Here is a 23,689-nt window from a genome sequence, read left to right as displayed (position 1 = left end):
TCCTAAGATAGATTCCATAAACATTTGTTCTGAAAGTAACTCATGAATTTCTGGAAGCATCCCTAGAAAAGTTTTCCGTAACGTTTCTCCAAGGAAACCGTCAGAAATTATGCCCAAAAATTTCCTTGAAAGATTTATCCAGGATTTCCTTTTATTTTTCCTACGGTTATGTAATATATCAAATATAAGACTTTAAAATATTATTGATGAATTTTATACTAAAAATTTGAAGCACATATATTTTATTATAGTATTTTTCCTGGATACCTTAAAGTATTTTTCTAAGAATTCCATTACAAATATGTACATTTAATTTGGCAGCAGATTCCTTAGAATATTTTCTCTTGAATTCCTTCAGGAACTGTTTTCGGAATTGCTTTATGGACTGTTTCAAGAAAACTGTCAATGTCTGTTCAATACTGTTTCAAAAATTCTTTCTGAATTTATTTCTTGGGATTTCGTCAAAATATCTTCCAGTTGTTTCTGCGACTCTGTGATGCATGTTCACTGTAATACTGTCCAGTACTGTAATGAATTATTATTATAACGCAGAGGAATTTCTTTTGAGATTCTTTATATGTCTGGGAATTTCCCTAAAAGTTCTCTCTGAAAAAACTATCAAAAATCTTATATTGTTTTGTGTTTTTTGCCTGCCATACTGCCTAAGATTCTTGGAGAATTAATACCAATCACTAAGAATAAAAAACTTTCAGACATAAGAACTTTTCTTCGTATTTTTTTTAGAAAATATTAAACCTCTCCATAAAATTCCATTGATCATAAATTAAAAGATTCCTCCAGAATTTTATCCAAGATTACTACATGAACTTCGCCGAGAATTCCTAAATAAGACAGCGTAACAAAAATTACATTTTTGCGTGTCTCATGGATCATACTGTGATTTGGGTTTGCTGAATGTGATGCCGTTCTCAGAAATATTCCAGCACGTCACAATTTTTTGTAACAGGTCGCCTAAGTTGTATAAAACACTGTTTCCATTGATGTTTACATGAAATTTTAAGTATGACTTATCTAACTTTGTTGTGATCTAATCAACAAAACAGGCTATATATGACTTTGACTTTCGTTTCTGATATAATTTGGATGAAATTGCACGTTTAAATTGAGATTAAATCGACCTTTTTAATATGCTTGCAGTTTCCATACAAAACTCTTCATTTCTCTTACATTGTATATGGCAAAATACAATACTATTCTAAATCACCAAAAATTAACTTCTGAGCATCGAAAGTATTATAAACTTTGTTGATAATAATTGTTTAACACATGAAGATTGGATTCTGCAGAAAATCAAGCGAATAAATTGCCAAACAAGTTGGCAAACTTGCATACAAGTTGGCTAAATAAAATTGGGTCCTAAAATGTTAAATGAAATCTTGTTTTTATTTAACAACACGAAAGTGCATGTTCTTGCAACTACTTTAGCAATTTTTCCCGCTCAAATAATGATTATATCATATTTAAACTTTAATTTAAAAATGAGTCCAAATATGAACCTTGACACTTTTGATCTTTTTTGACGTTCACTTTTTCGACAAAAACGCCACAGGGGTTATAGTTTTAACACTGGGGTTGTTCCTGTCTGACATTTCAAAAGGGACACGGAAAACAAAATACACCCAAAATTTTAGTTTAAGCCAAGGGGTTTGACAAATTTTCAAAGAATCATAAAAATTTGTTTTTTGGACGTAAACTAATGAAAAACATTTCAAAATTGAGTAAACATGTGTTTCTGGCCTAAACTTAGGGTTTGGTACTAGAATTGGGACAGGGCTTTAGGAGCCTATTGCATTTTCAACACTCAACATAGTCGAAGCTTGCTATAACGACATCGCAAGGGACCGTCGTAATAGAGAAATGTCGCTATAGAGAATAGTTATAACATTAAAATATTTTTCAATGGACCGAAAAATGTCGCTATAGAGAGCTTTTGTCGCTATAAAAGTTGTCGTTATAACGAGCTTCGACTGTATCTCAAAAACTAGACGTGCTATGCTAGTTTTAAAAACGGCAAAAGATTCTGCAACCCTTAATTTAGTAAATAGCGGTATTTTGGTGCTTGGGCAAAAACGCGTTCCGCAGTGTAATATATTAAAAGTGTAATATGTTAAAAAATAAACTTGCCAAATAAATACCAGCGTTTTTTCTTAGATTATTTTAAGAATTTATGATAGGAATTTACGTAGCGATACCTTAAGAAATATCGTTGGGATTCCGCAGATTAATATTTTGTAGTGCTCTTAGAGATATTCATATAAAAATTGAAGATCAACCGGAACATTAGATGAAATTCTGAAAGAATCTTTGAACTTTTGTCATGTACCTTTCGAAGATTTTCTGTTTCAGTATTCAGAGGAAATCTGAGAAAACATATTCTGAAGAATTCACAAGAATAATTCCCAAACAAATTAATGCGAGATGCATTAGATAAACTTTGAATAACATCAAAACATAATATTTTAGGTACTTCTAATTAAATTCTTCAAACTCTTGGAAATTTCCAAATTTCTGAAATATCTATATGATTCTTAGCTGATTTTTTTGAGATGTTTTTAAAATAAAGGGCAGAGCCATTTGGGCTCTTCCATGATTCACTTTGGTATGTTTTTTTTTTTTTGACTTAACTGTATGAAACTTTGCAAACAGAAACATAAAACCCCACTGCCGAAGTGAATCAAAAGTTACAAGAATAGGATCCGGTCCTATGGTAATTTTTTGCAGGAAAAGTAATGAGATCTGATTTATGTTATTACCTGGTCTAGTATCTAGAATAATCGGAAAAAGGAATTTTTGGAGAAATAACAGGGGAAATTCCTTAAAAAAATTTCTTGAGAAATCGCTAATCTTGAAGTGAATCTCTAAATAATAGGAATTCTAAGGCGTAATTACACAGTGTAACAAAACTTACATTTTTGCGTGTCTCAAGGATCAAAGTATGTGTCTCTGGTAGATTTGGAGCTGCTGAATCTGATGCCATTCTCAGAAAAATTCGTCACAATTTTTAGCTACAAATCGCCAAAGTTACATAAAACACTAGTTTTATTGATGTTTACATAAAATTTAAACAATGATTCATCAAAAATGTTTGAAATTGCACGGTTAATTATAGATAAAATAGATTTTTCAAACATGATTGCAGTCTCCTTAAAATATTCTTCCTTTCTCTTATATGGAATAATACAATACTATTCTGAACCAACAAAAAATAACTTTTGAGCATCGAAAGTATTATGAACTTTGTTGATAAGTTTGATTTCTGAGCCAAATTAAGCAAATAAATTGCCATGCAAGTTGGCTGAAATAGCCATATTTAGCATTTTCAACAGCCAATGTCTGAAAAACTAGACGTGCTATGATATTTCTGGGGTATTTTGGTACTTGAGACAAAAACGTGTTCCGCACTGTTATTGATGTAATTTTCGATCAAGTTTAAGATACAATTCCTTGTATTTAAAATAAAAGTTATGCCAGGATTCCACAGATGAATTATTGGAGGTGTCTATGGAGAAACAAATTCATTGTGAAATTTTTGTAGGGATTTCATAGAAATTCTTGAATGAAGATATAAACTAGTTTCTGGAATAAAGAATAATGAGAAGCTAAAAATATATTAAGATATTGCTGAAATTTAAATTACTTCCTGAAACAAGAATATAACAGTATCAATTATTGGAATGAGTATTGAACAAGTTGCATGAAAATCGCAAGAAAAATATGTTGAACAAAATAAAGAGGAATCTTAGACGGAATTTTTGAAGAATATGTGGAGTTATTCAAATCCCTAGAAGAATTCCAATGTGAATTTATTTCAAGATTACTCAACAGATGTTACCACAAACCTTTTTAAGCATATCTCAAGCACCACTCCATATATCGATGTGAAAAATTCATCATATAACCCATTAAATTTTCATCGGTTCGACAAAGTTTTGATGAAAATTGTTAGAGTGAGACAAAAGATAGGGAAAATAACACGGTCCCCGCGTTACCTTGAATTGTAAAACCGGTTGATTTTAATTTATTTTGTCAGCCAGGTGGGGACAACGGCACTTCCCTGTCCCTTTCTGACTACGCCCATACCCCAGGACATTATTGTATGTATTCGGTCACAATAACAAAACACCTCATGCTTCTTGGTACCATTTGTAAATTTTGAATCATATGTGAATTATACAACTGAGTATTCATGAAATAATAAAAACAACATCGCAAACCATATAAAGTTGAAAAAAAAACAAAAACATTGAAGCGGCTTGTTTTACATTTCTCCAAAAAATTGAGAAAGTTGTAGATCTAGTTATAACCTACAACTTTTTTGAGGGCAGCACGCCGATTAGTTAAAAATCTTGTGAATTACAGGCGAATTTCTGGTTTTTAGGCCTATTTTTGAATTAAATTTTCTCAATTTACAAAAATGACGTTCTCACAGTATTAACAGGCAAAGTTGCCTAATGTATGACTTATCGAATGCCGCTAAAAGAAAATTTTATCGAACCAACTCTATGAGTTATGTGCATCCAATGATTTCACTCAAATTTGCTTAGAACTTTAAAATCACAAGAATTACATACTTGCAAAGTTCGGCAAAAAATGTATACCATTACTTCCTCTACAACTCTTCTGAAGACCACATTCACGTTAAACTGAAATATAAAGGTTAAACAACAAAAAAAAAAGTTTTCGGGTCCTTCCTTGGTTAAAACATTCAGAATCAATTTTACTCAGCTTAAATAAAGACTTGAGTAAAAAGAGTCTTCTACAAAGTTGCTCAAGAAAACGTTTCCTAAAAGTTCGCAGATAAGCGTAGCTACAAATTTCCTCGAACAAAAAAGTTTGAGTCTAAATTTAATCCTTATTAAGAACCACCCTACTCAACTTTTTTCTTACAATCTGCAAAACTCAACTACGAACAAATTCTCTAGGGACACCATACGTCTAAAATCGACGGGAACAGAGAAAACATTTTTTCCCTGCTAAATTTTAGATAGGGACCGTCCATAAATGACGTAGCATTTTTTCACTGATTTTTTATACCCCCCTCCCCCCTTGTAGCATTAAGTCACAAATGCTGATACCCCCCTTGGAAAATACGTAGCATATCAAGCAACCCCCCCCCCCCTAAAATTTATTTTTTTAATTTATTATTATTTTTTTTTCCTCAAGAGAGCTAAAACCAAACATTAAAATCCAGAAATTAAAAACAAAGTTTTATATTAATTGATAGTTAATTACTGACTGAAAACGTCAAGATAATCTGACGAATAACAGTTTGATATACTGTAGCGCTCAAAAAACATTTGGGGAAACAGTTTAACTAACTAACTTATTTTCTGTTGAAGTGCTCCCAGTTTATATTTATTTTGTTATATTTAGGTTAAATTAAAATTGTAGTACTTTTGCTTTTGTCCAAACCTAAAAGAAGTTTAGAGCTAAATATGAAGAAAAAGGAAAAATTCTTGTTCAGAGTGATAAAACGAACGACAATAAGTAAGTTTTTTTTTAATTATTCGTGGTTAAGAAACAGATTTCAGTGAAAATGATCAACAAAATACCTTAATTAAGAATGGTTCTCCGTCATTATTCAAATCCATTCAGCAAATAGTGGCCAGATAGAGAAAAAATAAAAAAATAATATTTGGAATGTTACAATAATCAGCAATTTCAGGACTGTTCCATCAAGACTGTGTGCAGATCTCATGCAATATTGAACGCACTGAATAAATATCTTGTTTTAATAAAATAACGTTAATGTTTGGGCAAATGAGCATATTATGAATTAATATATTTGAGGAAATAAGTCTCTAACAGAAAATATTAATCAAACTAAAACGGTTGTTTGTGTGTCTTGTTAGCAAATGGAAAAATAATACTTCCCAAGTCGATAAAGCATTGATTTTTACTTAACTTATTGAGCTTTTAGTTTGTTTATTCATAAATTAAATAGTTTGGACACGAATATAATATAAAATTCATTTAACTATTTAAAGCTTCATAAAATATGTTTAGTTGTCAGGAATTAAATGATTAAGGAATTAATGATTTGAAGCTGAATCATCATTTTCTAACTTAAGTTTAATAGCTCAGCCAAAAAAGTTTGATGAAAAACTGTTTTTATATTTTTTTCAGCGCTATTTTTTTTACCGAAATTAGTTAAAATGCTACGTCCACAAGTCGGGACCCCTCCCTCCCCCTCGTCACACATCGTCACAAATTCGTGTAGACCCCCCTCCCCCCTAAAATGCTACGTCATTTATGGACGACCCCATACAGACCATTGTGCAATCTAGCTGACTACAGTATATCCAGCTATGTTTCATGTAAATTTAACAGATAAAGGGTGCAGAGCTACTTGAAACTTCCATGATTCACTTTGGCATCGGGGGTTCTTCTCCGAAAAATGGTTTGAAACTTTGCAAAAATAAGAACTCTAGTACGACGCACATTGTGACCAAATATGAGCTCAGTAGTTTAAAAAAACACTGCAGAAGTGAATCAAAAAAATAGGATTCGGCACCCTAATTGTTGCTCAGAAGATTTAGTTATCCCCCTTAAATAGTAGTTTTTACAGCACATGCTTGTATCAGAATCACTGATTTTCCTCTGTAGGGGGGGATCAGTACCGGACAGCACCCAATACCGGACAAAGTCGAAACATTGAGAAATCATGGTCCAATCAAGATGGTGTATTAGTAGTGAAGGAAGCTATTCTGGAGACTAATGTTTGCGTAGAATAACACATCCTTGAAATATGCATGCCTTTTTAAAAAAGTACAAAAGATTGAAAATTTTATAAAAATTGATGTAGTACCTTAGTTTTGAGCCTATTAAGTAATTATTTTGAATATGAAAAAATACTTTGGATCACGCAAGCATATTCGAACATAATCCTAATTTGATAGTATGAATGTATTTTGTACCATAATTGGACTAAATATGGACAAATTAAAATTTTGTTTAAGCACCTCCTGTCCCCCAGTTTCGGACAGCCTGATTTGTTATATGACATCTTTGTATTTATTGCACGAGTGTCTCAAAATACATTCATTTTTCATGGATTCCGTCGATCATGGTATCAAACATGCAATAAAATTAAGAAAAATGAACATTCAGTACAACATCGTAAAATGTACTATTTATCATCGTATAAGAAAGAGGTTTTTGATGGACATTTTGCAAACTATGATATACTCAAATTGTTCTTGTAAATGCATTGAATTGGCAATTATATACTATTCCTAAAGTAAACACATTCAATGATGTTCAAATTTACAGAATTCGAGGCATTTCCAGATTGTGTCCGGTATTGGGTGCCACCTTTCAAGATCGATCAATTTGGTACTAAAATGCATCATCAAAATGCAATGTCAAAATTCATACTTATATTTTCAAATTTATTTTTGTACACTATAAAAACGATAATATTTATCATAAATGGGTAACACGAGCACATAAAATCAATATTTTTCGAATTATGAATTTAGTGGCTTAAGTGTCCGGTACTGGGGGATCTCCCCCTATCCCAAAGACTATCGAAGCTGAAAAGATTTGTACTAGAATTAAAAGATTTCCTTTTGAATTACAAAGAAACGACTGATGACAGGATCCTATCGAATTATCGAAAATTTCTAACTAAAAACCAAATTTTTCGTTCGGAATTTCTAAGATTCCTATAGAATTGAGTTGTATAACGCGGACTCGAATCATTCGGCTAAGATAGGCTTTTGGAATATTTGGATTACTCAATTAAATGTTTACTGCTTTTTTGAGGCCTTCCTGAGGCTAGTGGTTAGGATTCGCAACTACAAATCAACGCCATGCTAAAGGTGTCCGGGTTCGATTCCCGGTCGGTCAAGGATCTTTTCTTAAAAGAAATTTCCTTGACTCACCTGGGCATAGAGTATCTTCGTACTTGTCACATGATATACGTATGCGAAAATGGAAACTTTGGCAAAGAAAGCTCTCAGTTTCTAACTGTGGAAGTGCTCATTGAAACCAAACAACAAAGTATTCATTGTTTTGTTTATTGAAGCTTCCAAGTTTGACCGTTATGCAGCACTACGCTGCCCGGTGTGCAAAATGCCTGCTCTAACTGCACGCAGTGCACTACAAAGCGAAGCGTAAATTGGTTCTCACACCCCATCGCTAGAAATAAAATGAAGCAAACCCCATTGCTGAACAATGTACTGTGGAAAGCACTAGCTTATGGCGCGAAAACTTGCTCCTAGACGGTGCAACCGAGACCGCAACCAGAAGCGATGATGCGGAAAAGCAGCAAGCAAGCAAGCGAAAATCAGTTTTCCTAGCTCTTGATCTACCGCCGTCTTCGTCGTCCTTGTTGCCCCTTTTGCAACAAGATTTACCTCTACTTAATCCGCTAAATCTTCGGATTAAGCAAAAGCAATGGGCTACCTCAAAGATTTAAAGGTTGATTGTGGATCTGAAGACTAAATAATTTGATTAAACTTAAGGAATGCTTCTTTCCAAATATATCCGAAACAATTAATGGCGTGTCCATTCATAAATTAAATAGTTTGGACACGAATATAATATAAAATTCATTTAACTATTTAAAGCTTCATAAAATATGTTTAGTTGTCAGGAATTAAATGATTAAGGAATTAATGATTTGAAGCTGAATCATCATTTTCTAACTTAAGTTTAATAGCTCAGCCAAAAAAGTTTGATGAAAAACTGTTTTTATATTTTTTTCAGCGCTATTTTTTTTTACCGAAATTAGTTAAAATGCTACGTCCACAAGTCGGGACCCCTCCCTCCCCCTCGTCACACATCGTCACAAATTCGTGTAGACCCCCCTCCCCCCTAAAATGCTACGTCATTTATGGACGACCCCATACAGACCATTGTGCAATCTAGCTGACTACAGTATATCCAGCTATGTTTCATGTAAATTTAACAGATAAAGGGTGCAGAGCTACTTGAAACTTCCATGATTCACTTTGGCATCGGGGGTTCTTCTCCGAAAAATGGTTTGAAACTTTGCAAAAATAAGAACTCTAGTACGACGCACATTGTGACCAAATATGAGCTCAGTAGTAGTAGTTAATAGCAAACGATACGACCGTTTAAGTGAAATTACATGTTCCATCTGGTGGCTGCCAAATGTATGCGTGTGAGTGGTATGGGGAAATAGTGTCATTTTTTTTGCCATACTCATTTCCAGAACACAACACTAACGCTTGGCGAATCAGCGTTCAACTTTCCTCATAATTACCAATGTTGTGTGACCCGAGCAGAAATGGAAATCTTGTTGTAATAGAGAAATAAGCTTAGCAGTATCAAACATGCAATCCTTTTTTCTGAATTGAGAGAGAAAAATTAAAATAAAATCATCATTTGCACCTCTTTGAGAATTATTCAAAATTTTAAAAAAAAAAAAAAAAACAAAACAAAACACTAAAACCAGTTTCCGCATTGAGAGTTGAAACACAAATTTTTTGAATCAATAGCGGTAAATCCCACCGGAGACGACGACAGGGTGATGCACATTCGTGCCTGTAGTTCAATATTGCGCTAGAAGGTATTATCCGGAGAGCCTGGCTTAACAGCTAGGGTACGATTTTCACGAGATCCAGTCAAAATGTTTGCTTCGCCTCGGATGATATGGACATTGTCGGCCGAACATTTTAAAGGTGGCAGACCTGTACACCTGCCTGAAACGCGAAGCAGCAAAAGTTGGACTGATGGTGAATGCGACCAAGGCAAAGTACATGCTAGCTGGTGGGGCCGAGCATGACAGGGCTCGCCTAGGTAGCAGTGTTACGATAGACGGGGATACCTTCGAGGTGGTCGACGAGTTCGTCTATCTTGGATCCTTGCTGACGGCTGACAATAACGTTAGCCGTGAAATTCAGAGGCACATCATCAGTGGAAGTCGGACCAACTATGGCCTCCAGAAGAAGCTGCGGTCAAAAAAGATTCACACCCGCAACAAAAGAACCGTTTACAAACGCTCATAAGGCCGGTAGTCCTCTACGGGCATGAAACGTGGACAATGCGCGAGGGGGACCTGCAAGCACTTAGAGTCTTCGAACGTCGGGTGCTTAGGACGATCTTTGGCGGTGTGCTAGAAAACGCCCAACTCTACGGCGAACTCATTATTCAGAAAGTGGCCAAAGCTGGAAGGATACGATGTACAGGGCATGTTGAAGAGAATGCCGGACAGCAACTCTGCAAACATGGTTTTCGCTTTGGAATCGGTTGGCAGGTTAGAGTAAGGTGGGGCAAAAGTTCGACCTTAGTGGTATAATCAAAGTTTCCAGAAAAACAATAGCAGTTAAAACAAAAAAAATACCATACAGTGAACCTTCAACATATTGGCTATAATTTTGCTGAACAAACTTGTGTCAAAATATTTACCCATTTTTAGTTATAACAGTTTCAAAATTGATTGTCTTATTCGAACTTTTGCCCCACCGGTGGGGCAAAAGTTCGAATCTAGTGTGGGGCAAAAGTTCGCTGGCTAAAACACAAAATATCGATCCTTTTATGATAGGCATACTTTACACCAGCCGTAAACTTAAGTTTGACGAAAAATACACACTTTATTTTCATCAAAAAATTGCCCAAAACCGGGTTAATTGTAATATACTCAAAAATAGCAGTTTTTCACAAAACTATGTGGAAATGTAAAATTTTGGTTACAATTTTCACACAATCAGACAAATTAAACTAAATTTGAAAATAATATGTGGATTTTAGGCAATTTGTAAATTTTTCCGCGATTTTATACATGGGTCGAACTTTTGCCCCGCTGATTCGAACTTTTGCCCCACTATGGGCCAAAAATTGTTTTCAATAATTTATGCAAAAACTAATACACCTCAAAGCAACCTTATGATAGGCCTAGAAACTCCCTTGCGTAAAATATTGAAAAATATTTTATCTTCAATTGGTTCCATGCAACGAAAGTTTGACCAAAAATTACAATATTCACGTCGAAAAACAACAAATAGCCATATCTTTTCCAAATCTCAATCGATTTTTATGATATTTGGATTGAAAGTCTCTTACTTGAATAGCATTCGAACCACCATGACATATATAAGATTTGTTTTGAATTGAGCTAGAAATCTTAAAAAGAAACTCTTACCCCACTCGAACTTTTGCCCCACTTTACTCTACATACAAATTTTTAAAATTTTGTATTCATAAAAGGAGGTTAACTCCAAAAAAAATAACACGTAGTAAATGGACAGACCCTTTTTAAGAATCTTTCAGAAATTAGTTTATTGTTCTATGTTAGCACAAACAAACAGATGTAACACTTACATTCAGTGACAAAAGTTAGTATCTAAATACCATTTCCCATACAAAATGCTGAAATTTGGGTCTCTATTAAAAAGTACTTCTATAAATTTGTGCCCACAGTATTAAGTATTCTATACATGGAACAGCAATGTGTTTAAATTCAGCATAACGTCCAGATTTCTTTTTCTCGGGTAGCCGAAAAGACCAACTGGAAGAACGGGGTTTGCCCGGAAATAATGCTCGATGGTTGAGAAAACACAGAACCAGCAAACGCAGCAGACACAGGAGATTGAACGCCATAAAAAGTAATTATTCTCGTAGCAATAATTAACCATTATCATTTTCACAGCATCTCGGGCCGAGTTATTCCTGTGCTTACTGGTTGTGTACATACGAGTTGAGTTCTGTGCTGCTGGGTACTGGGAAATGAAGCTACATGGGAGGCAAGTAAACGATATAGATACTTACCAGCCAGATTGAAGGAAGTGTTGAAAATGGGTTTCGTTTACTGATCTGTCTAGTTAGCGTAAAAGCAGCCTCTTACTGGAATCTTTTTATGGAGAATTGCAGAAAAACTGTCAACTTTCCGGAAGTTTGAGTACAGCATAATTCATGTCAATAGTTTATCCCCACTCAATTTATATACTCTGCTCTGGGACATCTACAAGTCATACAAAAATGTTTTGCATTCATTTCAACAGTAATACAATCGCAACTTCCAACTCTTCCGCGCTAGTTTCAAGCGTAAAAGCTACCAAGCTAATTTCCTGTTTTATATGCAGGCGATGTGCCACTAATTGTACTTGGTGCGTGCTTGTTGGATTTGTAGCACACTGTAAGAATCTCGTAGCTACAGCTTCCTGAAAACCCTGACCCAACCCACTATAGCTATTTTGCGGGCAAGTGAGATGAAGTAATTAAACGGAGGGATTATTTAACTTTCCGAAGCTAGCTGTTGAGCTCGCAAGCATCCGAACGGACGTGATGTTTATTTCATTTATACTGTTTTTTTCCTGTTCCGTCAGTATCATCCCTGGTTGTGCTGGTTAAGCTTCATCGATGAAAGCCTTGGGTTTGTATGAAGATATGTCGGGGTTCGCAGTTCAATCTGTAGTTTCTGCAGCAGCCGACAATGTCGATTTGAAAGCTCGGAAAAAAGTTATTTCTAGAAATGGAAAATCACTCCAACTGGAAGCTAACAAGTTTTGCATATATATGCTTTGATCTACCTTTGATTAAGCTGGCTAAAGTCAATAAGGAAGGTCAAGTCAAGGTTGTATAAATTATACAAGGGACGATCAAGAAGAGAGGGGCTTAATGATTAATCATGTAGTTTCTTTTTTTAACTCTTCAGCAATTGCATGATCACAAGCATTGGCGACCTACAATTCGTAGTTGCTACTGCATGGCAGTGATTATAACAATAGGACTTTGTTCTTAATATATTAGCATTAATCGACTCACACATATTCGTAGGAGGTAGAACTCTAGACCGCAATGTGGGTTGCTTTCTTCCTATTTTTTTCCATTTCTCTTAAAGGCTTTTCTGGTTACGTTTTAATTAAGAATTTCAATAAAAGTTTGAGTTTTTGAGAATTGTAGAAGTTAGGTTTAAATTGTAAATATATTGATACCCAGACATACAATAAAAGAGAAGTGCTGGCTAGTAGCGATATCAGTCAGTAGCCGGCGTTTGGACGGAAGCCTGGTTATTTTAGTTAGTTCTCAACACTTCTTCTGTGATATGCTGGCATTGAGAAAAATACTTGTCCTCTCATTCAAATGTTAATAATTTCCCACTACATTTCTGTATACCTTATTAATTTTGCCATACCGCATAGATTACTCATTTTATTTTTATTGATCAGTAAAACATATAAACTTGAATACAAGAGGGTAACGGCTGTTTGTTTTGTTGTTGGTGCCATTATTCACAGTTGGCCTATTATTCTTCAATATGGAATTACACTAATAACATTTATTTTTTCAAAACACGTTTTCATACAAAGTTTGTTTGATGAAGAATCATTGTTAAATCATAAATAAATCCGGTTCGATTCTAAAGCTGGATCAGAAATAACAGAAAGCTATAGAAACCCAAAGAAAACCAATTGGGATCTCTATCGTTTTTATTTATCGAATAAGAATTCGTATAACGGTGAACAGTTCACGACTGTTTCACACCTGAAAAATGCCTCTGATGGGATCATTGACCAAATGGTCCTATTCAACAAAGGTCATCTAACAGGGATGTGCCTTGGTGGAATGACAAGCTGGCAGGATTGAGGAAGAAATCCAGGCGGTTGTTCAATAGAGCAATGATCACTTTAGATTGGTTTGAATACAAAAAAAGCCCTAACAGAATACAACAGAGAACTAAGGCACGCCAAACGTAAGGACTGGAGGCGGGTATGTAAAAGCATCAACAACGCTCCTGCAAGGCTGCACAAAGTCCTTTCAAAAGACCATTCAAATGGTCTAGGTAGCCTTACAGAAGAAGACGGCAGTTTTACTGTTGACTCTTCTGAAACACTGGAATTAATGATGAGAACTCATTCCCCTGAATCGATCCCATATTCTGATAAAGAACAGGTCTTAGATGAGGCAAGACATGTATGGTGGGTATATGCCTATTAGAAAGCTTGTGAAAACTTCACGCCTTCGAGGGTCGATTGAGCATTGAGTTCTTTCCAGCCTTTCAAATCTGTCGGGGAAGATGACATTTTCCCAGGCTTACTGCAACAAGAAAAAGAGACGCTTTCTCCGCTCTTAACCGAAATATTGAAAGCAAGTGTTGCGCTTTCATATATTCCAAAAGCGTGGCAAAAGGTTCGAGTTGTTTTTATTCCAAAAGCTGGAAAAAGTATAAAACAACTCCCAAAGCCTTTCCTCTGTTCTTTTAAAGACAATGGAAAAAATTAATTGATGACTTCATAAAGTCAACAAGTTTAATAGAAATGCCTCTTTGTAAATACCAATTTGCGTATCAATCAGTCGCTGATAAATAAAACGAGAAATCTCTTGAAGCCAAAGCAATAGCCGTGGTTGCTTTTCTAGATATTGAAGGAGCATTCGATAATGCATCCTTGCAATAGTTCTTTGAGTTCAGCCATGGAAGCGAGGGGCTTGGATAAAAGTGTTATCGAATGCGTTATGACTATGCTCAAGGATCGGAAATTTCTGCTGATCTAGGAGGTGCGCAAATATCTATTCGATCTACTAAGGGATGTCCTCAAGGAGGAGTGTTATCATCCTTACTGTGACCTCTTGTAGTAGACGAACTCCTTGAGGTTATTAGATATGCCGATGATGTGGCCATTTTGGTTCGTGGAAAGTTTGATAACACGATTTCCGACCGGTTGCAAACTGCGATGAACATTACTCTCAAATAGTGTAGAAAAGAGGGGTTAAACCTAAACCCTTCAAAAACTATAATCGTGTCCTTTACCACAAGGAAAAAGGTAAAGCTTACACAGCCTTCTTTGAATGTAGTTCAAATTCAATTTTCGGAAGAAGTTAAACACCTTGAAGTTACTTTTAACAAGAAATTGAACTGGAGCTCTGATCTCAGCAAGGTCATAAGTAAGGGTACTAATGCCCTATGGGTCTGCAATAAAGTCCTAAGAAAAACTTGGGGACTGTGACCTAATATGGTAAACTGGATTTATTCAGCAATAGTCCGACCAAAAAATACTTATGCTTCACTGGTATGGTGGCCCAAGACAAATGAGATAATCGCTCAGAAGAAGCTGGCTAAGTTGCAAAGATTTTCTTGTATATCAATGACAGGGGCAATGAAAAGTACACCATCGGTTGCCTTGGATGCCCTTCTTAATATACTGCCTTTGCACCAATTCATTAAACTGCAAGCTGCAAAAAATGGTCCTGGTATCAGCAAGGTAACCGCTATAGGGCGCAGTCCCACTGTGTTCCAAGCTGGAATTCAAACCATCATTGACAGCACAAATGTTTGTCCCAAAAGAAACTATAGGTTTGCAAAAATCTGTATTTTCTCGGACAGTCAAGCAGCTTTGAATGCTCTAAAGACATTCACATGTAGATCAAAGTTAGTGTGGGAATGCATTCTTTCTCTGAAGCAATTGGCCAGTAGGAACGAAGTTATATTGTACTGGCTGAACCGTTCTGTGGTGTTCCTGAGTGCAATCTGAGGATAAAACTGAAAAATTGGGAAATGTCCATGGTAGAATCCATTTGGAACGCCACGGATACAAGCAACCAAAAGATTCATAAAACCCAGTCCAGCAAAAGCGGAAATCTTAGGGTAATAACTGGCCTGATGACCGGTCACTGCCCAAGTAGGTATCATCTTAAAAAGATAAGTAAAATCCAATCCTCTGAATGTCCTTTTAAACATGCTGATAACGAAACTGCTGAGCATTTACTCTGCAATTGCGGAGCATTGCTTAATCGAAGAATGTTAACATCTGGAAAAGGGTTATTATAGCCCTTGAAATTTGGTAAGGTAGTCCTAATAGGGTAATAGACTTTATAAAACGAGTTGTGCCGAGTTGCAACAGTGTGACACATCAACCAATGTCTATCACATCTCAATTGTGAAAGGGTATTTGATGAGCACCAAATAAAATATGGGTCATAGCACAATATTCCTAATTAATTGAAGCAGTGGTTAAAAGGCTTCTTCTTCTTTCTGGCGTTAGGTCCCAACTGGAACAAAGCCTGCTTCTCAGTTTAGTGTTCTCTTGAGCACTTCCATAGTTATTAACTGAGAGATTTCTACGACAAATAATACTGCTCGTATTACTGTATTCACGTCGAAAAACAACAAATAGCCATAACTTTTTCCATATCTCAATCAATTTTTATGATATTTGGAGTAAAAGTCTCTTACTTGAATAGAATTCGAACCACCACGAGCTAGAAATCTTAAAAAGAAACTCTTACCCCACTCGAACTTTTGCCCCACTTTACTTTATGCTTGTTTCAATGATTTACTCAAGGAATTTCATCATTTCATTCTGTTATTTCAGGTAGTTAACAAAAGCTTCAGATATTACTCGGAATATTTCCTCCGGTTAGGATAGATTTCTTTATTTGAATAGGGAAGAACCTAGTGTAGTAGTTTGAGTAGGCGTATCTCACGCCGAGATACTGGGATCGAATCCTATCCCCGAGATTGTCACTTATTATACTTATTAGTTACAGTGACGACTTCTTTCGAATGTCACATATTTTAAATTTCTGCAGGATTTTATTAAGCGATTATTCCCTGTGATTAATCCCTTCGACAATTTTCCTTAAGAATTTCATCGACGAATTTTGTTTTGGATATCTCAAGAATTTAAATGGGATTTTTCCAAACATCATCACAGAAATAAAATTATCAGGATTTTCTTTAAAGATTCTTTCAGATATCTTCCAAGAAAGCCGATTTCCCTAGGAGATCCTCCATGACTCTCGTTTAGAGCTTCTTCAAAAGTGTAATCAGAAATAAGGAAATCTCCAGGAATAACTCAAAAATTTCTTTAGAAATTCCTACAGTAATTCTTTCACATTTATCAAGGAGGTCTTAAAAGACTTGTCTAAGTATTTTTCCAGGCATTTCTCAATTGAAATTTGAATGATTTTTTCTTTTTTCAAAAATTTTGGAAAATGTTGAAACGAAATTCGTTAGGTATTTTAAGAGCAAATTTCAATGTCAATTCTGAGTAAACTTTTGTCTGTCCTTAAGTCATCCTCAAGGACCAGAATAACAAAAGGACCCTTGAGGAAACAGTTTCTAGTTAAATTGTTAGGATGCTTGAAAAAAAATTCAATCGAAACTCTGAATAATATCCTGAGGGATTTTCAACCTTTCTTCCAGCAGCTTCAACCATAAAAAATATTAAAATCTCTATTAGTTTTTTTATTTTTCAATTTTTTTGTATCACGGCAACAAAGCAAAGCCATGCAGAAGGTCCAGTCGGTCCAGAATCTTTTCGTAATGGAAATTTCCTTGACTTCCCTGGGCATAGAGTATCATCGTACTTGCCACACGATATCTTCTTCTTCTTCTTTCTGGCGTTACGTCCTCACTGGGACAGAGCCTGCTTCTCAGCTTAGTGTTCTTATGAGCACTTCCACAGTTATTAACTGAGAGCTTACTATGCCAATGACCATTTTTGCATGTGTATATCGTGTGGCAGGTACGAAGATACTCTATGCCCTGGGAAGTCGAGAAAATTTCCAACCCGAAAAGATCCTCGACCGGTGGGATTCGAACCCACGACCCTCAGCTTGGTCATGCTGAATAGCTGCGCGTTTACCGCTACGGCTATCTGGGCCCACATGATATACCAATGCGAAAATTGCAACTGCGGCAAAGATAGCTCTTAGTTAATAACTGTAGAAGTGCTCACAAGAACACTAAGCTTAGTAGCCGGCTCTGTCCCAGTCAGGACGTAATGCCAAGAAGAAGAATAATGTAAGGTAATGAAAAGTTTCTCTGGAAAAATCATACTAATCTCCAGTTGAGTTGTCTCGAAGAAGTCCTAGAATTACAATATGATGTTTTTGATGTTTTCAAAATTCTCCAGCGGTCGGAGTGGTGCCACAAAAATAAATTCGCATATCTCAAAAACGGTTGCACCAAATCACCTCATTTTTTCACAACAAACTCTTATAGAAGTGATGTATCTAGAATAACCGAAAACGAAAAAAAAAATCTGTAGCCTTAAACATTGAAGTGAGTTATAGCTACGCGACAGTCCCCTAACAATTTCGGAATATCTCCAGATTCAGACAACCAACGGTTGAAAAAAGAAACATCTAGGGCAAGTCCTAGGATACTGTTTGGTATTTTTTTCAAAGTAATCCCTGAGCAAAATACTGGAGATAGTAGGTTAGTAATAGACCAAGTCCCTAAAAAGAAACCTGCTTCTAGCCTTGAAATTCATAAATTGATTATTTCGACATTTTAAATTGAAAGCTGTTTGAATTCCGGATTACGTTCCCTAAATCAGTTTTCCATTACTGATCACATTTAGAGATATTCTAAATAAATAAATCATGCGTTGGGAAATCGATCAAATTTTATACCCTCACTGAACAGCCCAAGGAGCGCTAAGATAGCCACACAGCCGAAATTTTTTAGGGGTTTTGACCCAAAATCCTTTGTTGTACATGTCCTATCTTGAGCTACCGCCTCAGGGATTTTCCCCTGATTGTTATCAAAATTCCATAATATTTCCAGGTTGAATAAAATTCCCTGATCATTTCAGGTTTTCAAATATAACAGAAACTTATGCAAAAATCTTACTATAGTCCAATGATCCCTTGAATACTTTCACCAAGAATAACGCAAAAGTTCTTAGAAAATACATCTTAATTTATTAAAGTTGTGTAGTTCATATGTTAGTGAGAAACTAACATGAATATCTTAACCAGATTATTCGATGTTTCAATAATTGTGTACCGCTCGTTTCGCTAGACAAGTCTAGAAAGTGCAAAAAAATGAGTATGTGTGAGCTGTTCAGTATAAATAATTTTGATATCAACTTGTTTTAAATTTGTTTTGAAACCATCTTCGACCTAAAATATCGGATTTTCTAACACTTATTATTGTGTTAGTAGAACCCTATATTTTAGCTCGGAGTAGTTCTCGATTAATCTCACTGACCCAGTTTCGTCTGGCAAACTGGAACATAACGCATACTCCAAACAGTGGCGATTTGAACGGTTAAAAAACATATTTTCAATACTTTGTAAGGTGACGTTACGTTTTTTATGTTTCTAATAAACTAAGGAGGATTCGTCACTACACGTTTCTGAATAAACCCTTATTCTGTTTCATATAATTTTAATAAACGTTTCGTCATTACTGAAAATAGCCTTAAAGAGTTCGATATTATGAATCTCGACGTACTACAGAGATACATTTTCTTAAAGATGTTAACGGGATTTCTTTCAAAAAATATCATGTTTATTTCACTAATAAGCATCAAAGAGCATTAAATTAAAAATATTGAATAGTGTTTAAGCTTATTTTTTTAATCCCCATTAAATATCCTTCCACTGCGAGAGAAGATGCTAAACTGCATTTGAGTAAGAGTCTTATCACCTAATAAAGATGACTCCCAGATCTCTTTCTTCCTTCTTTAAATAACACCCTTCCCGTGGTGATTGTGAAGATGCAGAGATATTCTCGAACTCTGGAACACTCCCCAGTGAACCACGTATCGTATAAGAATGTGCATCCAAAATCACATATTCATGCGTCCAAAATCAGAATTGCACAAGATGCCATATTAAGCGTTATCAATGTCAATACAAGTTGTATATAAATCCCCAATACGATTCATAAACAACAATCTGTGTTGACAACAAAACATGTCGTAAATAGTGCAACATAGAATCACGTTATGTTATATAAACTGACAGATCATATATCAATCCAGTAAGCATCGTATGAAATCGCAATAACTTAGCAAAAAATTGCCACCCAAACTTTGTCTATCTGCTGACGATGGGCCTCAAAGAACAACAAAGTATGTGTCGCTGTACATGAAACATGAATTAACTTTGGCAAATAATCACTCTTCCGATAAGTAACCCTTGGTGGTACTGTGGTAAGGTGTACGATTGCTGATCCAGAGGTCCAGTATTCGAGGCTCGCTGGAATTTTTTTTTTTTATTTTCATCCAAATTTTGTGGCATCGTATATCTGATCGCAGAAAGTCCGATAAAGTCGTGCCAAGTACGCATATAGCCTCCACTTTGGTAGGTATATAACCTTTTCGTGCATTCTATACGATTGAATTGATTCGTATAGAATGATGTATAGCAAAAGTTATACCAACCAAAATGTTGACTGGGTCCTTTTCTTTTACAACCATTGAACAATGGTCCGAATCCACAATTTACCCGGGAAAAAAAGTGTTTTCTCTGTTTTCGTCAATTTTAGACGTACGATGGCTTCAGAGAAGTTATTCGTAATTGAGTTTTGCATCTTTTAAGAAACAGGTTGAACAGGGTGGCCCTTATTGAAGCTTAAATTTTGGCTCAAACTTTTTTGTTTGATGAAATTTGTGGTCGCACTCTTCTGCAAACTTTTAGAAAATGTTTTATTGAACAACTTTTTCGAAGACATATAAGTTATTTTAGGCTAACTTTTTTATTTTCAGTTTTACGTGAATGTGGTCTTCAGAAGAGCTGTAGAGGAAGTGAAGGTACACAATTTTACTGAGTATCGAGAGTTTTTAATTCTTGTGATTTTGAAATTATAAGCAAATTTAAGTGAAAACCAATGAAATCTTTAGATGCCCATAACTCATGGAGTTGGTTCGATAAAATGTTTCTTTTAGTGGCATTCGAAAGGCCATACAATAGGCAACTTTTGCTGCAAAAACTGTAAGAATGTAAGTTTTGTAAATTTGATAATTCACTTCAAAAATTCTCTTAAAAAACTCAAAATTCGCCTGTGACTCACAAGATTTTGAAGTTAACGGCATGCTGCCTTCAGTAAAGTTGTAGGTTTTAGCTAGATCTACAAGCTAAGCGACAATCTAAAAACAAAATTTGACAACTTAAAAAAAATTAACCATCTCTTTTGTTTTAAGGAAAACATTGTACCTTACAAAAAAGGCTAGCTGAACACTCAATGCTGCTGAAATCTTTATACACACTTAAAATAAATCGCAGTATCCTGTGAAATAAATCACCGAAATTGAACTGTAAACAACCAAATTAAAGATTTTCCTGTGAAATCTACTATTTTACCGACAAAATCCGTGAAATCAACTATTTTACCGGAGAAAAGCAGTGTAAGCTGGCTTAGTGGTAGCAAGCCTACTTCCTGATCGGTAGGTCGGGAGTTCGATTCCCGGTCTGAGCCATTTTCTTATTTTTCTTTATGATCTCGTTCAAAGATTTTACAGATTGTTCGGTGATGTTTCACCGAAGCTTTAGCTGTTGAGATTACGGTGAAATTTCACCGTAATCCGTAATTTTTTTTAAGTGTGTATGTGTTCCATCATCCTCTTGAGAGAGATAATGTTAGTATGGTATATAAAAATAATGGACCTTGGTAGCTGACAAATATCCACATTTTGACAAGTTATAAACGTTTGGTATTTTAAAAATTGTAATTGTAATGGACAGGAGAAATTACAATAATGATCAATCGAAACTTTAAACAGTTAGTCGTCAGAATAGAACTGTGACAAATGTTTATGAACACTCATATATTATGAATTTTTAAAACACTCGCATCAATTGGTCTTGAAAGCATCAATAATACAAACAGCTTTGAAATGCTTGAAAATTAACAACTTACTATAATTTAAACTTTTTAAAGACAGCTGACGAGTGGAAACATTAAACACCAAATCATACTTCTCATTAATGACAAATTTGCCAACTTTGAGTCTCAGCCAGCCCAGATAGACGTAGCGGTGAACGCTCAACTTTTCAGCAAGATCAAGCTGAGGGTTGTGGGTTCGAATCCATAGGGTATATTTATGCTAGCTATACGATATACACATGAAAAAATGTTCTAGGACACAGAGAGCTCAGTTGGACCTTCCTTAAACGAGTCTGTGGCTACACAGCAAAGTCATGCTGAAGAAGCCTGGGTTTTCATTTCCGGTAGATCCAGAATCTTTTCGATTTGGAACTTTCCTTGACTTCCCTGGGCATAGAGTATCATCGTACCTGCCATACGATATACGAATGAGAAATGGCAACTTTGGCAACTTTGTTCCAGTAGGGACGTAATGCCATAATGAAGAAATATATCAGCATCTCCAAATGTCATCCAAGATAGCACACGATTGGTGTCTTGTAAGTTAATCTTGATTCTTACTCCCTCTGTTCCAAACTTCAAACGGGCGATTCAGATTGATAGAATGTGCACATTTCGCAAGTTGTGCACTTGCTCGGCTATTGAATTTCAAGTGTTGTTAAACCGTTTTTCATCGTACTTCTTGAGGATCTTTTTCCTCTCTTTTTCCGTTACGGATTTCATATCACAATCTGATAGTGTGACAGCTCAAGCACATGGTACTTTGTCAAATTTCCTGAAGCGTAGGGAACTGTATCGCGCTGCTGAATCAAGAGCAGATAAAAGTTGGATTCGCAAAAAATGTGTCACTCTGCGGCACAATGGCTTGGAAATGGAAAACCAAAGTGACTTTTATTACGAGCACATTAAATTCATTAGCTGGAAAAATCCACCCACAGTGAAAGTGGCATGTAGGAACAACTACACATATTAGGTATCCTTGATGCATGGCTGTGATGACTAGAGATATGTGTGTGCGAGTGTGTCAGTGTATGCGATTTCATCCTGTTCCATACTTGAGAATGTGATGATGGATGATTTTTCTTGTTTGGGAATACAGCTCAAATTTATGGTCTGCTGCTCACATCCTTTAGCCCACCCCTTTGGCCACCATGGCGAATGTGAGGCGGCTCCAGTTTTATGGTTTTTCGTTCAACACACCGGAGGAGGGCGGACAGCCGATATTATGTTGCTACTTGTATGTCTCGGTCGGGTGGTGCTTGTAATCGATTCGAGATGGTTTGCTAACGAGTTGTGGAAATATGGGGAAAGACGTGCGGATAACGATCAATCCGTTTATGAGTTATGGGAGAAAATGTATGAAAATTAAACTATAAAATATTGTTGATGAATGATGAAAAGGCGGAGGCGAAAGTGGATATCAGAACACTTGAGGCAATTACTGAGGCAGAGATGCAACCTCAATAAGCATAAAAATCAAATCATTATCAAGACATACAATGTGAACAGATTATATTTTGCTTCAATGCATCGCTTTCCTCTTCCCTTTTTTTGGCATGCTTTAATGCTTTAATGTTTTTTTTTTCGTGGTTAAAAACAAACAAATTTATGATGAAAAGTGGCAAGGACAAAATAAAAGAGAATGAAATACGTCAAGAAAAATTCTCACAAATTAAAAAATAGAGATTTGCTCTATTTTACCTCATTATGTTTCTTCCTTGTATTTATGCCTTTGAAATTATTCATGAATTTTGTGTACCTAGTTGTACTTTATACAGCATTTATATTCATTTTCGCTATACTAAATATGGACAGATAACACAGCTTAAAAAATGAAATTCAAATAACTCACTGGTTTCATTGTTGTTTACACGAAATTTGAAGTATGATATATCAAAATTTTAAGTGATCTAATAAACGAAGCATACAAAATGATATTTCAACTTTCTTTAAAGATATTTCTTTTCAGGAATTTCAGGTTGTGTTCCGTTAGTTTTCTGAAAATTGTTTTATTTTTTCCTAGAATAATATTAGAAGAACAGTTCATGTACTATCAAATTTATTCGTGCTAATTTTAGTTCGTTTGATACGAGTTGTGATAGTTAAGCCACTGTATTATAAAGTTATACCAGGTCCGTCCCA

General features: G+C 35.4%; 1 protein-coding gene across 1 annotated transcript in view; it reads right to left on the bottom strand.

The window, feature by feature from the left end:
* The window catches only part of LOC5567299, a 440,692-nt gene that overhangs the window by 395,284 nt on the left and 21,719 nt on the right, over positions 1-23,689 (bottom strand). The window lies entirely within an intron of this gene.

The sequence above is a fragment of the Aedes aegypti genome, chromosome 3, assembly GCF_002204515.2.
Source record: "Aedes aegypti strain LVP_AGWG chromosome 3, AaegL5.0 Primary Assembly, whole genome shotgun sequence".
NCBI classification, from domain to species: domain Eukaryota; kingdom Metazoa; phylum Arthropoda; class Insecta; order Diptera; family Culicidae; genus Aedes; species Aedes aegypti.
Note: the sequence above shows the minus strand (reverse complement) of the source record. Positions and strands in the feature narration are given on the sequence as shown.